The sequence below is a fragment of the Martes martes genome (assembly GCF_963455335.1).
Source record: "Martes martes genome assembly, chromosome: X".
Lineage (NCBI taxonomy): Eukaryota > Metazoa > Chordata > Mammalia > Carnivora > Mustelidae > Martes > Martes martes.
In genome coordinates, this window is record NC_137897.1 from 22324201 (window position 1) to 22339741 (window position 15541).

Sequence of the window (15541 nt, forward strand, 5' to 3'; positions counted from 1 at the left end):
ATACTACAAAGCTGTAGTGATCAAACCAGTATGGTACTGCACAAAAATAGACATATAGATCAATGGAACTGAATATGGAATCCAGAAATAAACTCACACTAATATGATTAATATATGACAAAGGAGTCAAGAATACATAATGAGAAAAAGATTCTTTAACAAACAGTACTGGGAAAACTGTACTTTTACATATAAAACAATGAAACAGGAACACTTTCTTACACCATACACAAAAATAAACCCCAAATAGTTTGAAGATCTAAATGTGAGACCTGAAATCATTGATATCCCTGAAGAGAACACAGGCCATCTGTCATTGGGCATAGCAACATTTTTCTAGGTATGTTTCCTAAGGCAAGAGAAACAAAAACAAAAATAAACTACTGGGACTATGTTAAAATAAAAAGCTTTTTTATAAGGAAGCAAACCATCAACAAAACAAAAAGACAACCTACTGAATGGGAAGAGATATTTGCAAATAACAAAATAAAAGTAACATTGTTGTCAACTATTCCTTAAAAATTCCAAAAAAAGCAGGGCGCCTGGGTGGCTCAGCCGGTTAAGCTTCTGCCTTCAGCTCAAGTCATGATCTCGGGGTCCTGGGATTGAGCCCTACATAGGGCTCTCTGCTCAGCAGGGATCCTGCTCCCCCCACCACCACTACCTGCCTCTCTGCCTACTTGTGATCTCTCTCTCTGTCACATAAAAAAATAAAATCTTTTAAAATTTTCAAAAAAAAGCAATAAAAGAAGGATTCATAGTTACAAGCCATTTTAGTAAATGTTCTAAAAGAAGTAGGTCAGTGGCCTATCTTTAGGTGTTGGCTAGAAAGAACAGTAAATTCTTTTTGACAACCTGAGTTTTCTGAGACAAGAACCCAAATGTTCCAATTGATCATGGGAAACGAGAGTTCAATTAATGATTTGTGAGGTAAAGAATGAGAATTCTAGGGGCTCTGTGTCTGGCCTTATAGGTAAACAGGGCAGGACATCTATGAGTTTTTATCTAAGACAAAGGGGGAAGAATGTTTCTTTGCATTAAGCCATTTTCGAGGATACAAAAGACTGAGAGAATTTTTAAACATCGTGGTCTTCACAGGATTATAAGGTTCATGTAAAAGCACTGTATATAACCAAAGAAGGGTTTTCCCCTCATATCTTGGTGGGGGGGAGTATGATTCACATTCATCTACTCTTCTCCCCATCAGACTTTGCACTTGTTGTTAGTGTACTGGAATGCTCTTCCTCTAAATAACTACATAAATGCTCTCCAATTTCTATGCTCAAACATTACTACTTTAGAAAGAAGTTTATTCCACCATATTTAAAATAGTGACATTTTCCCACCAATGAAATTCCTTACTTATTAAAAAAGGAACGCTTGTGTACTGTTGGTCATAATTTAAATTGGTACAACCATTGTGGAAAACAGTATGAAAATTTATCCCCAAATTTAAAGTAGTGGCGCATCTGCCTGGCTCAGTAGGTAGAGTGTGTGACCCTTGATCTTTGGGTTGTGAGTTCGAGCCCCATGTTGGGTGTAGAATTAATTAAATTTAAAAAAAAACCTTAAAATTAAGATAGAAATACCACAGGATACAGTAATTCCTCTACTGGGTATCTATCCAAAGAAGTTGAAAATATTAATTCAAAAAGAGGCACCCCTTTGTCTACAATAGCACTATTTATGGAAGCAACCTACATGGATAAAGAAACGGATAAATAAATGGATTTCTTTATCAATGGATAAAGAAAAGATGGTATACATACAGAATGGAATATTAAGCAGCCATATAAAAGAATGAGAGCTTGCCATTTGTAACATATGGATGGACCTAGAGGGTATTATGCTAAGTGAAGTAAGTCAGTCAGAGAAAGACAGATGCCATATGATTTCCACTCATATGTTGAATCTAAAAAATAAATATATAAACAAAAAGCAAAAATAGACCTATAATACAAAGAACAAACTGATGGTTACCAGAGGGGAAGGGGGTAGATGGATGGACAAAAGGGGTAAGGGAAGTGGGAGATACAGGCTTCCAGTTACAGAATAAATAAGTCACTGAATAAAAGGTACAGCACAAGGAATATAGTCAATGATATTTTCATAGCATTGCATGTTGACAGATGGTAGCTACACTTGTGAGGACAGCATTATGTATAAACTTGTTGAATCACTATGTTGTACTCTTGAAACTAATGTAACATTGTTTGTCAACTATATCCAAAGAATAATTTTTTAAAAAATCCCTTTCTCCTTTACCATTTTTTATCTAATACACAGTAGGCACTAAATGAATGTTTGTTGCATGACTACATCTTTTATACTTACCATCTGTTTCTTTATCTGTAACAAATCTTGTGTGAGTCAAATAAAAAATATTGGGATGATTATACATTTAAATTAGAGTAGTATTTCCTTACCCCATAAGTCCAATTAAAAGTAAAACTCTAAAAACTAAAAATGGTATGTAATGAGGATCTATCTTTAAGGATGATTTAAACCTTAAAGCCAAAATCTAATTTTAACCATATAAAACGTTTATAAAATGACAGGAAAATCTGTGTTTGTAGGAGAGTATCCAGATAGCCAAGAATGTGATAGAGGATTCTATTCAATGTGGGTTTCTCTATTCAACATATTCATTTTTCCCTTCTGAAATTGATATTTTAAGATCATCTATTTATAAATATAGAAAAAAAATCATAGTGAATGAAAAAATTTTTGAAGAGAAGAAAAAGTAGGCTACTTATTTTTCTTCAAGAAAGACTGGTCACTCATATTAAGCATAATGCATTTCTCTTTTTTTTTAAAGATTTGTTTATCTTAGAGAGAGAGACTGAGCAGGGGGAGGGGGAAAGGAAGAGGGAGAGAAATAATCTGAAGCAGACTCCTTGATGAGCATGGAGCCTGATGTGGGACTTGATCTCACGACCCTGAGATCATGATCTGTACCAAAATCAAGAGTTGGCCTCTTAACTAAATGAGCTACCCAGGCACCCCAAACAATGCATTTCTAATTATAGCTTTTCTTGAAGTAGAGTACATTTTACCTGCATATTTGGAGTCTTTTTACACTTCTTGGTAATTTTACATATTTCATGAAGAGTAAATATGTCATTTAAAAAGATCTACAAATGTAACACTTGCCAAATTAAAATTGTTGTGTAACACCTTGTCATTTCTATGTTGATATCAGTATTAACTCCTGAAATCTAAGAAGCAGGCAACATTGTAAAATGACTATGCATCTGTTTTTAAGGACATACTTTATTTTTCTCTGAACAAGCCTGTTTTAAGAATTAATTAGGACATTTGTAATGCAATTTGTTCTTCCTCAGAGAAAGTAGTAGCTCTTAAAGGAGCAAGAATGACATGTAACTCTATTCATTAGTTCCAGTTCTCACAAAAGTTGTGAGAACTGTCCAGACAAGGATTTACAGAAAGAACATTAAATACATAAAAGATTTTATATCCCAAAGTGACTGAGGATATAATACAGACTATGATTATCATTCTTGAATAGGACTTGCCTTTCAGGAATATAAATTCTATATAAATATGAACTAACTAAAACCTTCAAACTACTCTTAGGAAACTGTCAAGTGCTTTGGCCTTTGTTTAAAGCTATGCAAACTAATGAACTTAAGGCAACAGAAAAATCCATGGCCACTTAAAATACTGCTTCCAAGAATGGTTCCCACTATGTTTTAATAGCTTAAAGGAAGTGTGCTTACATACTACAAAATTCACCAGCCAACTGATATGATTTAATGATTTTAGTAAATTAACAGTGATGTATAACCATCCAACAAATAGAAACTACCCAACAAATAGAAATTTCTACTACTCCAAAAGTTTTCCTCGTTCCAATCTTACTTAATCTTTACTTCCACGCCCAGTCCTAGGTTACCATTAATTCTGTTTCTATAAATTTTCTTTTCTAAACATTTTCTTCAAATGGAATCATACTATATATAGTCTTGTACTTCTGCCTTCATTCATTTAGTGTGATGTGTTGTAGCACGTATCAGTAGTTTACTTTTGATTGCTGTGTAATACTTCATTACATGAATACAGTACATTTTCTTTTCCCACTCAAGAGTTGATGCATAGTTGGACTATTTCCAGTTTTTTTTTACATGTCGTTTTATAGTCCTATGTTTTCATTTTTCTTCAATAGATTCTTAGGAGTCCAGTTGCTGGGATGTATAGTACATTCATGTGTAATTTTTTTAAAGAAACCCATCGCTTTCCAAAAACTAGAAACCATCAATGCTCAAGGGTTCCAGTTTTCATATACCCAGTCAATGAATACATCTTTGGCCCTATATGTATTCAAGGAGGCATGAAGTTGTATTTCACTGTGGTTTTCATTTTTGTTTCCCTAAAAAGTAATGACGATAATCATCTTTACGTTTGCCTATTAGTTACTCCTATATCTTTGGTGAAATGTCTATACAATACAATTTTTTTTGCCCATTTTAAAATGTCTTATTGGTCTAATTACTGAGTCACAAGACTAGGTATCTGGACTTAAGTCCTTTATAATACACAGGATTTGAAAATATTTTTCCTAGCCTGTAGCTTGTCTTTTAATTTACTCAGTAGTCTGTTTCGAAGTATAAAAATTTAGAGTATTACTAAGTCCAATTTATGAAAATTTTCCTTGTATGGATCATGATTTTGGTATCATAACCAAGAACTTAGTCTAACTGAAGGTCACAACAGTTTTCCCTTACATTTTCTTCTAAAAGTTTAATAATTTTAGCTCTGAAATTTAGATCTATGTTTCACCTTGAATAAATTTTTATGCACGGTGTGAAGTAAGAGTCGCAGTTCATTTTATGTATATGGGTATTCTATTCTATTAGCCCTATTTGTTCAAATTATTATTCTGCCCCCAGTGAATTGACTTGATATACTCATTAAAATTCAGTTGGCCATAAATGTAAGGGTTTATTTCTGGACTTTCAATTATATTCCAAAGTTCCAATTATATTGGCATACACGTATGCCAATACCACACAGTCTTGCTTACTGCAACTTTGTAGTTGTGAAATGGAGGAAAGAGAAGTGTGAGTCCAACTTTGCTCTTCTTTTTTAATATTGCTGTGGCTACTGAGGGTGATTTATATTTTCAAATTAATTATAGGACCAGTTGTCAATTTCTAAAATGATTCTTTTTTTTCTTCCAGAACATGTAAGGATGTACTTTTTTCTCTTTAATCAAGTATACTTAATATAGTGTTTTATTAGTTTAAAATGTAAAAATGATAATTCCACAATTGAATACATTTCTCAGTGTTTATCAAAATAAGTATACCCTTAATCCCCTTTATTTCATCCATCCTCCCACCTACCTCCGCTCTGGCAACAACCAGTTTTTTCTCTGTATTTAAGAGTCTGTTTTTTGTGTGTGTCTCTTTTTAACTCTGTTTTGTTTTTTATTCACACATGAATGAAACCATATGGTATTTTCCATTTTTTGACTTATTTCACTTAGTGGTATACCCTCTAGGTCCATGTTGTTGCAAATAGCATGATCTCTTCCTTTTTTATGGCTGACTACACACATACACATACACACCACATCTTTTTCCATTTACATATTGAGGGACTCGGGTTTCTTTCATATCTTGGCTATTGTAAATAGTGCTGCCATTGGAGGGGTGCATATAACTTTTTTGAATTAGGTTTTTTTATTGTTTGTTTTCTTTGGGTAAATATCCAGTAGTAAAATTACTGAATCCTCTGGTATTTCTATTTTTAATTTTTTAAAGGAAACCCTACACTGTTTTCCACAGTGGCTGCACCAGTTTGCATTCCCACTAATAGTATATAACTAATCTTTTTTTTTCCCACATCTTCACCAACACTTGCTGTTTGTGTTTTTTATTTTAGCTATCCTGTCAGGTGTGAGATAATAGCTCCTTGTGGTTTTGATTTGCATTTCGCTGCTGATTCATGATGTGGAGAACCTTTTCATGTGTCTGTTGACCATCTGTATATCTTCTTTGTAAAAATGTTTGCTCCTGTCTTTGGCCCATTTTTAAATTGAATTATTTATTTTTTTTTGGTGTTGCATCATTTATGTTCTTTATATATTTTGGATGCTACTATTTATTTGATATGTCATTTGCAAGTATCTTCTCTTACTGAGTAGGTTGTGTTTTAGTTTTATTGATTGTCTCTTCCACCAACCAGAAGCTTTTTATTTTGATGTAGTCCCCATAGTTTATTTTTGCTTTTGTTTCCCTTTCCTCAGGAGACTTATTTACTAGGAAGAATTTACTATGAAGAATTTACTATGGAAGAATTTACTAGGAAGAATTTACTATGGTAAATTTTAGGAAGAATTTACTATGAAGGATTTAGTATGGCTGATGTCAAAGAAGTAACTGCCTCTGTTCTTTTTGAGGATGTTTATGGTTTCAGTCCTCACATTTAGACCTTTCAGCCATTTTTTTTTCTTTTTCAAGTTTTTATTTAAATTCCAGTTAGTTAACATACAACATAATATTAGTTTCAGGAGTAGAATATTCATTCAGGAGTAGAATTCATTATTTACACACAATGCACAGTGCTCATCACAAGTGCCTTACTTAATACCCATCACCCACTTAACCCATACCCAGCTTACTGCCCCTCCAGGAACCCTCAGTTTGTTCTCTGTAATTAAGAGTCTGTTTTGTGTTTTGCCTCTCTTCCCCCTCACCAAATGTTCATCTGTTTTGTTCTTAAATTCCACACATGAGTGAGATCACATGGTATTTGTCTTTCTCTGCCTGACTGCTTTCGCTTAGCATATACTTTCCAGCTGTATCCACGTCATTGCAACTGGCAAGATTTCATTCTTTTTTATGGCTGAGTAATATTTCTTTGTACATACATACTACATTTTCTTTATCCATTCTTCAGTGGATGGACATTTGGGCTCTATCCATAATATGGGTGTTGTTGACATGTTGTTATAAACACTGGGGTACATGTATCCCTTTTAATCAGTTTTTTTTTAATCCTTTGGGTAAATAACTAGTAGTATAATTCCTGGGTCTTTGGGTGGCTCTATTTTTAACTTCTTGGGAAACCTCCATACTGTTTTCCAGAGTGGCTGCACCAGTTTGCATTCCAGCAACACTATAAAAGGATTCCCCTTTCTCCACATCCTCACCAAAACTTGTTGTTTCCTGTGTTGTTAATTTTAGCCATTTAGACAGGTGTGAGGTAGTAGCTCATCCTAGTTTTGATTTGTATTTCCCTGGTGATGAGTGGTATTGAGCATCTTTTCATGTGTCTATTAGCTATCTGGATGTCTTGCTTAGGAAAATGTCTACTCAGATCTTCTGCCAATTTTTTTAAATGGATTGTTTGTTTTTTGGGTGTTGAGTTTGATAAGTTTTTATAGATTTTTGGATACTAACCCTTTATCAGATGTCATTTGCAAATATCTTCTCCCATTCTAAAGGTTGCCTTTTAGTTTTGTTAATTGTTTCCTTCACTGTCCAGAAGCTTTTCCTCTCGATGAAGTCCCAATAGTTCATTTTTACTTTTGTTTCCCTTGCCTCAGGAGATGTATTTAGTGAGAAGTTGCTATAGCCAATGTCAAAAAGGTCACCACCTGTGTTCTCCTCTAGGATTTTTCCCATTGGATATTTTTTCCTGCTTTATTGAAGATTAATTGACCACATAATTATAAGCTCATTTCTGGGTTTTCTACTTTGTTCTATTGATCTATGAGTCTATTTTTGTGGCAGAACCAAATTATTTCGATTACTACAGCTTTCATAATATAACTTGAAGTCTGGAATTGTGATGCCTCCAGCTTTGCTTTTCTTTTACAAGATTGCTTTAACCATTAAGGATCTTTTGTGGTTCCATACAAATTTTAGGATTGGTTATTCTACCTCTGTGAAAAATGCTGATGGTATTTTGATAGGGATTGCTTTAAATGTGTAGATTGCTTTGTGTAGTATAGATATTTTAACAATATTTGTTCTTCCGGCCCATGAGCTTGGAATGTCTTTCATTTCTTTGTGTCATCTTCAATTTCTTTCATCAGTGTTTCATAGTTTTCAGAGTATAGGTCTTTCACCTCTTTGGTTAGGTTTAGTCTTTCACCGCTTTGGTTAGGTTTATTCCTAGGTATCTTATTATTATTTTTTAAAGATTTTATTTATTTATTTGACACACAGAGAGAGAGAGAGATCCCAAGTAGGCAGAGAAGCAGGCAGAGGGGGAGGAGGAAGCAGAGACCCTGCTGAGCAGAGCGCCTGATGTGGGGCTCGATCCCAGGACTCTGGGATCATGACCTGAGCCAAAGGCAGAGGCTAAACCCACTGAGCCACCCAGGCACCCCCCTAGGTATCTTATTATTTTTGGTGCAATTGTAAATGAGATTGTTTTTTAATTTACATTTCTGCTGTTTCACTATTGGTGTACAGAAATACAACAGATTTCTGTACGTTAATTTTTTATCCTATGACTTTACTGAAGTTTTGTAACAGTTTTAGCAGATTTTAGGTAGAGTGTTTTGGGTTTTCTACAAACGTTATCACATCATCTGCAAATAAAGTTTGACTTCTTCCTTGCCAATTTGGATGCATTTAATTTTTTTGTTGTCTGATTGTTGTGGCTTGATTTCCAGTACTATGTTGAATAACAGTGGTGAGAGTGAACATCCCTGTCTTGTTCCTGACCATTGAGGAAAAGCTCTGTTTTTCCCCAATTAGGATGATATTAGCTGTGGAATTTTCATAAATGACCATTATTATGTTGAGGTATGCTCCCTCCATCCCTACTTTGTTGATGGTTTTTATCATGAATGGTTGTTATACTTTGTCAGATGCTTTTTTTTCTGTATTTATTGAAAGATCATATGATTCTTTTTTTTATAAAGATTTTTTTTATTTATTTGACAGACCGAGACCACAAGCAGGCAGAGAGGCAGGCAGAGAGAGAGGGGGAAGCAGGCTCCCCGCTGAGCAGAGAGCCCGATGCGGGGCTTGATCCCAGGACCCCAGGATCATGACCTGAGCTGAAGGCAGAGGCTTTAACCCACTGAGCCACCCAGGTGCCCCATGAAAGATCATATGATTCTTATCTTTTTTTTAAAATTAATGTGAAGTATCACATGGATTTGCAAATATTGAGCCACACTTACAGTCCAGGAATAAATCCCACTTGATCATGGTGAATGATTTCTTTTAATGTATTGTTGGATTCAATTTGCTACTATTTTGTTGAGAATTTTTATATCCATGTTCATCAGAAATATTGGTCTGTAGCTCTCTTTTTAAAAAGTGTGCTTAAAAATAAATAAATAAATAATAAAAAGTGTGTTTATCTAGTTCTGGTATCAGGGTAATTCTGGCCTCATAGAATGAGTTTGGAAGTTTTCCTTCTTCCTATGGGTGTTACATGCACCCTACTGCTGTGGCTGAGCTGTATTTTCCTTCGGCTTAGTCAGTTAATGGCCCACTTTGCCTACTGTGCACTGGGTTTAGCCCCTGTGTTGTTAAGAGGATATTCTGGGGCCATCATGGGCTTGTAGTTGGGCAAAATCAGCACTCAGACGAAATGCCTGCCTTTATCCTCCTGTTCATTAGGGCTGTGGTCACACCAAACTGTAGGTTGCTGTCCCTGTCTAGTCCTCTGAGAGGTTTTTGTCAGTGAGTAGGGCTGGCAGTCAGATCAGATATCTGCCCCCAGTGTCTCTCTGGGAGAGCAAATGCACTGATCAGCAGGGCACTCTCTCTGCATTGTCAGTTATAAGGTTTGGCTGCTGGGTCTGCAGTTGAAGTAGTACGTATGGTTGTCTTCCTTTCTCTCCAGGACAGGAGTCACGCTGTAGTGGCAGCTAGTCCCTACCAGGGTTACCTGAAGATTGTGTCATGGTAAGAGCTGTTTTGAAGGGACTTCTGCTGAGTGGGGCAGGCTGGATTGAATAGATCCATAAAAGAAAATAGGGTGGGGCTCTTGGTGTTAGCCAAGTAGGTGGAGGGTGTTCTTGCTGATTCCCACCAGTGTGTGGGGATATCTAGGCTGGAGTTGAGGGAGAGGAATTGCTGCACACCAGCTCTTCTGTTCTTTGAGAATTCTCCTAAATATATTTGCCCTTTCAGCATGCATTCTGAGATTAGGAAATAAATCCATTTTATGTGCACCCCAAGAGCTTTTCAAACTGGTGCTTCTATGCTTTGACTTGGGGTTGTTTGTTTTGCTGGCTCTTTAAGGGCAGGGACAATTTCCTGTTGCTCTCTGGCTCTCCCATAGTTAAACTTGTTGATATTTAAAGTACCCAGGGTTAAGCCCCACTGATAGTAAAAACTAACAAGTAAATTAATCCTCACTGGTTTTCAAAACCAAATGTTATGGGGATTCATCTTCCCAGGACATGTTTCATATTTCCCATATCTGGGGTGCCTAGTGTGGGGTCTGCTCTCCCTTCTCCATTCTTGTGTCCCTCTAATTTGTGGTTAGTCTTACCAAGAGCTTGGTTCCTAACTGTGTTTCCACCCCTCCTACCCTTCTTTGTATAGCCTCTTCTCTTCAATTAACTGTGAAAAGTCTGATTTGCCAGTCTGCAGGTTGTTTCTGGGTTGGGTGTAGTGATGTGGCTATTATCTGGGTGTATCCATGGGACAGGGTGACTTAGGATCCTTCTACTTCCATCTTCCAGAAGTCATATCTCCACAGTGATTCTTGCTGGGGCAGTGGTAAGAATTCCAATGAATTTATAAATCAATTTTTGGAGAATTGCCATCTTTACAACAGTGAGTATTCTTAAAATTGAAACTGAATAATCTCTTAATTTATTCAGATATTCCTTAATTTTCTCCGTAATGTTTTGTAGTTTTCAGTGTACAGGACTTGTACTTACTTTTTAGAAGTTTATTTCTATATATTTTATTCATTTTGGCATTACGAACAGAATCATTTTCTTCCTTTCATTTTGACTGTTTTTTGCTAGAAATCCAATTGATTCTTTTATTTAATCTTGGATTGTGCTATCTATCATGCTATTATTTCTTATTTCTGGAAGTTTTGGGGTTTTTTGGCTGATTTCTTTAATTTTTCTAGATAGAAAACATGTTCTACATTGACAGTTATATTATCTGTTAATCAACACAGCTCTACTTCCTTTCCAATCTGGATTTTTTTTTCACTTCATTTTACCTTATTACCCTAGTTAGAACCTCCAGTGCAATGTTAAATAGAAGTGATAAGAGCCAACATTCTTGTCTTGTATCTGATTTTAGGGAGAGGACATTTCATCTTTAATAATTAAGTATGATGTTAACTATGGGGTTCTCATAGATGTTCTTTCTCTCCATTATTATTTGAAGCTGCCATAATACATAAAATATATATTCTTGTCCGGATTCACTTTTCTATCTTGTCCTTAAAATCATCTGTCAATGTCAGCTTAGGCAGCTATTATAAAATTTTTATAAATGGGTAGAAATTTGAAGAGAGAAAAAGGAGACTGCTATAAGGCCAATGGAACAATATTACCAAACTTAAGCACTTCTTATATATTTGGGTATATATCACTGTAATAACTTGTTATATGTCAAAACTTGAGAGACTCTTTAAGGAACTTAGAACTTTTTAGAACACTATCCATACTACTGGATTTAGTCATATACCCTACCTAACTCTAACTGAATGTTACATAAATTAGACATGGTCGTTTCAAAATATATAGTTATAAATATTATTTTTTATATACAGAAACATCTGTTACTTTTTAAAGATGAAAAATAAGGCAGATTATGTACAAAATCAAATAGGACTTAATTTTCTTTTATAAGACTATAACCTTAATACACACAGATATACACACATATAGAATATCTATAGTAACTTTTCATGTTCTTAGGTCTATGCTTAAAATGTATAATTTTAATTGTTTTAAATGATGTGACACATTTTTAAAAAATTAAACATTATGTAAGTGCATACCATGAAAGATAAGTAGACAGATAATGCTAGTTGTTTACATAATATTCACTCTCATGCTTTTCTTATGAAGACTAACACTTTTATTCAGAATATATATTCATAGAGTTGAGGGTCCATATCTGGGCTCTCTACTCTGTTCCACTGGTCCATGTGTCTGTTTTTATGCCAGTACCATGCTATCTTGGTGACCACAGCTTTGTAGTAAAGCTTGAAATCAGGTAACATGATGCCGCCAGTTTTATTTTTGTTTTTCAACATTTCCTTAGCAATTCGGGGTCTCTTCTGATTCCATACAAATTTTAAGATTATTTGCTCCAGCTCTTTGAAAAATACCGGTGGAATTTTGATCGGAATGGCATTAAAAGTATAGATTTCTCTAGGCAGTATAGACATTTTAACAATGTTTATTCTTCCGATCCAAGAGCATGGAATGGTCTTCCATCTTTTTGTGTCTTCTTCAATTTCTTTCATGAGTGTTCTGTAGTTCCTCGAGTACAGATCCTTAACCTCTTTGGTTAGGTTTATTCCCAGGTATCTTATGGTTCTTGGTGCTATAGTAAATGGAATCGATTCTCTAATTTCCCTTTCTGTATTTTCATTGTTAGTGTATAAGAAAGCCACTGATTTCTGTACGTTGACTTTGTATCCTGCCACGTTACTGAATTGCTGTATGAGTTCTAGAAGTTTGGGGGTGGAGTCTTTTGGGTTTTCCATATAAAGAATCATGTCATCTGCAAAGAGAGAGAGTTTGACTTCTTCCTTGCCAATTTGGATACCTTTTATTTCTCTTTGTTGTCTGATTGCTGTTGCTAGGACTTCTAATACTATGTTGAACAAGAGTGGTGAGAGTGGGCATCCTTGTCATGTTCCTGATGTCAACGGGAAGGCTGCAAGCTTTTTCTCATGGAGGATATTTGCTGTGGGTCTTTCATAGATAGATTTGATGAAGTTCAGGAATGTTCCCTCTATCCCTATACTTTGAAGCGTTTTAATCAGGAACGGATGCTGGATTTTGTCAAATGCTTTTTCTGCATCAATTGAGAGGACCATGTGGTTCTTCTCTCTTGTCTTATTGATTTGTTCTATCACATTGATATAGATATAGATATAGATATAGATATATTTACATTCTTAAAGCATATATATATGCTTTAACATATATATATATGCTTTAAGCATCTATATATATGTTTAAGCATATATATAGATGCTTTAAGCATATATATATATGCTTTAAGAATGTATACTTACCCAGACTTTTTGTAGCTAAATGTGGTCTTGCATCTTAACTTTCACAAATAAGACCAAAGCAGAATTTGTAGGCAGGTTTCCATGAAATTACTTTCCCGATGAAAGGGAAGAGTCTCCAGTAGCAGGCAAAATTGCCCTACAACTTTACTCATTTTCTTGCTGCCTAGAATGTAAACTGAATTCTTAGAGGTAGAGTAGCCATCTTTGTAATAACAAAGACTAACCCTGCACATGAAGAGATGCAAAATAGGTGGGGGAAAGAATCTCAGTCTCCTGAGTATTGATATATTGGTTCTTGCCTGTCTATTCATTGATCCCTTGTTTTGTGAAACCAAGGAAACATACTTCAGATTTGGCTAAGGTACCATAGTCAGCTGTTGCTACATGTTGTTAAATGTTCACCTTAAATAGGATACCTTTACACAATTGGCCTCAGTCTCTCTTCCCAGAGGTAACTGTAACTATCTGTTATTTCAGTATTCCAAAGAAATTTTATGTATTCGATTCCAGTTTAAAGAGTGGATAAGAATTTTACTTACTTTTTCAAATTCATGATACACTTTCAGGACACTAGATAACCTCCTCCAAATTTTAACATAACTTAAGCCTTCTTTACTTTCCATACATAATTTAAAATGAAAAATACAGCAAGTGCCTCTTGATTTGGAATATGATCAATGACATTTCCAGTATTATTTTTTCATCTAAAAGGAAGACTTAATGAACAATTGAGAAAATAGTTGGCAACCCAGAAAACTTTTTTTCAAGACCACCGTCTTTGGGAGGATAAATCTAGTACTTACTAAGGACTTTAGAAAATAAATTAATTGCATTATATGTAGAACTTTAGAACTTTCTTTTTTTTTAAGATTTTATCTATTTATTTGACACAGAGAGAGAGATCACAAGTAGGCAGAGAGGCAAGTAGAGAGAGGTGGGGGAAGCAGGCTCCCTGCTGAGCAGAGAGCCCAACGCGACGCGGGGCTTGATCCCAGGACCCTGAGGTCATGACCTGAGCTGAAGGCAGAGGCTTAACCCTCTGAGCCACCCAGGCGCCCCTAGAACTTTCTAATAACAAAGATTTCTGCTACTGGCTATGAAAAAAAAAACAGCCTTTATCAAACAACCTTCCTACACATACAAATTATACAGTCTAAATAAAATATAGAAAACAAATTTATCAAAGCATCAAAGAACAATCAAGACACACAGAGTAAAGAGAACCAAGATCCAGGAAAGAAGGGACATGAAATGACAGTGAACATATATCAGTTAACATTTTTCCTCTAGAAGCATTTGCTTATCTTCATTGGATGGAGAGGCTTAACTAGATACAGTGGCTTAGTATTTATAGGAGTCTCACAAGGGTAGAGAGGGAAACATTAGAGTTCAGAGCTATAAAGACAGTCAGTACTTCAAGTGCCAAGGCCTCAGAATTTTAGAATATCAAAGACACTCATCTGCAGAGTTGTTGATCAGCATTCAATTTTTCTTAGAAAAATGAATGGAGTGAAAGGCCAAGAAACTAAGAAAAATAAGCAATTGCTAAGAGGCTATACTGCCAAGGAGTTATTTGGACATTCTTAGAGTATTGGTGAGACAAATATTAGAGTCCGGGGACTCTAAAGTGCCCTGCCCTCTGAATAAAAATAAAATAAAATAAAATAAAATAAAATAAAATAAAATAAAATAAAAATCAAATTTTCTAAAGCTTAAAACACAGCTTTATGAGGGCAATCCAAAATTACAGCACAGGAAGATCCTGAACTTACCTCCTCTCATGCAGACACCAAATCTAGAGATATATATAGGACAATTCTACCCAAAAACTAGCTGAACAGCTCCTCCACATTGAAGGATAAAAGGGCCACATCAAGATGGGTAGGAGAGGCAGAGATGCAATCTAGCCAAAAACCTGAGCATCAGCATGGTGACCCTGACTCTGGAGGGATCTCACAAAGCAAGAGCTTCTCCCTGAGGAGTGAGAGGTTTATGTGCCACAGCAGACCCCAACCTGTGACACCTGTAACAGAAAGATGAGCCCCCAAAACATCTGGCTTTGAAAAAACCATGGACTTTACATAAGGAAACCCAAAGGCCATAGGGAACTGAGATATCACTCCTAAAAGGCTCGCAAGAGAGATACCCACTTGCAAAAAGGGCCAGGGTAAAAGCAGAAGTTTTAAATAGTGCCTAAGCTATTTCTGAAGGAGATTCATTTGCTAATCTTAAACTATCTGGTGAAAAGGTAAGAACCTCTTGAAATTCAGTCTCAGACAGCGGTACTGGTAGGTGCCATTATTGCCCTCTCCCTCTGACT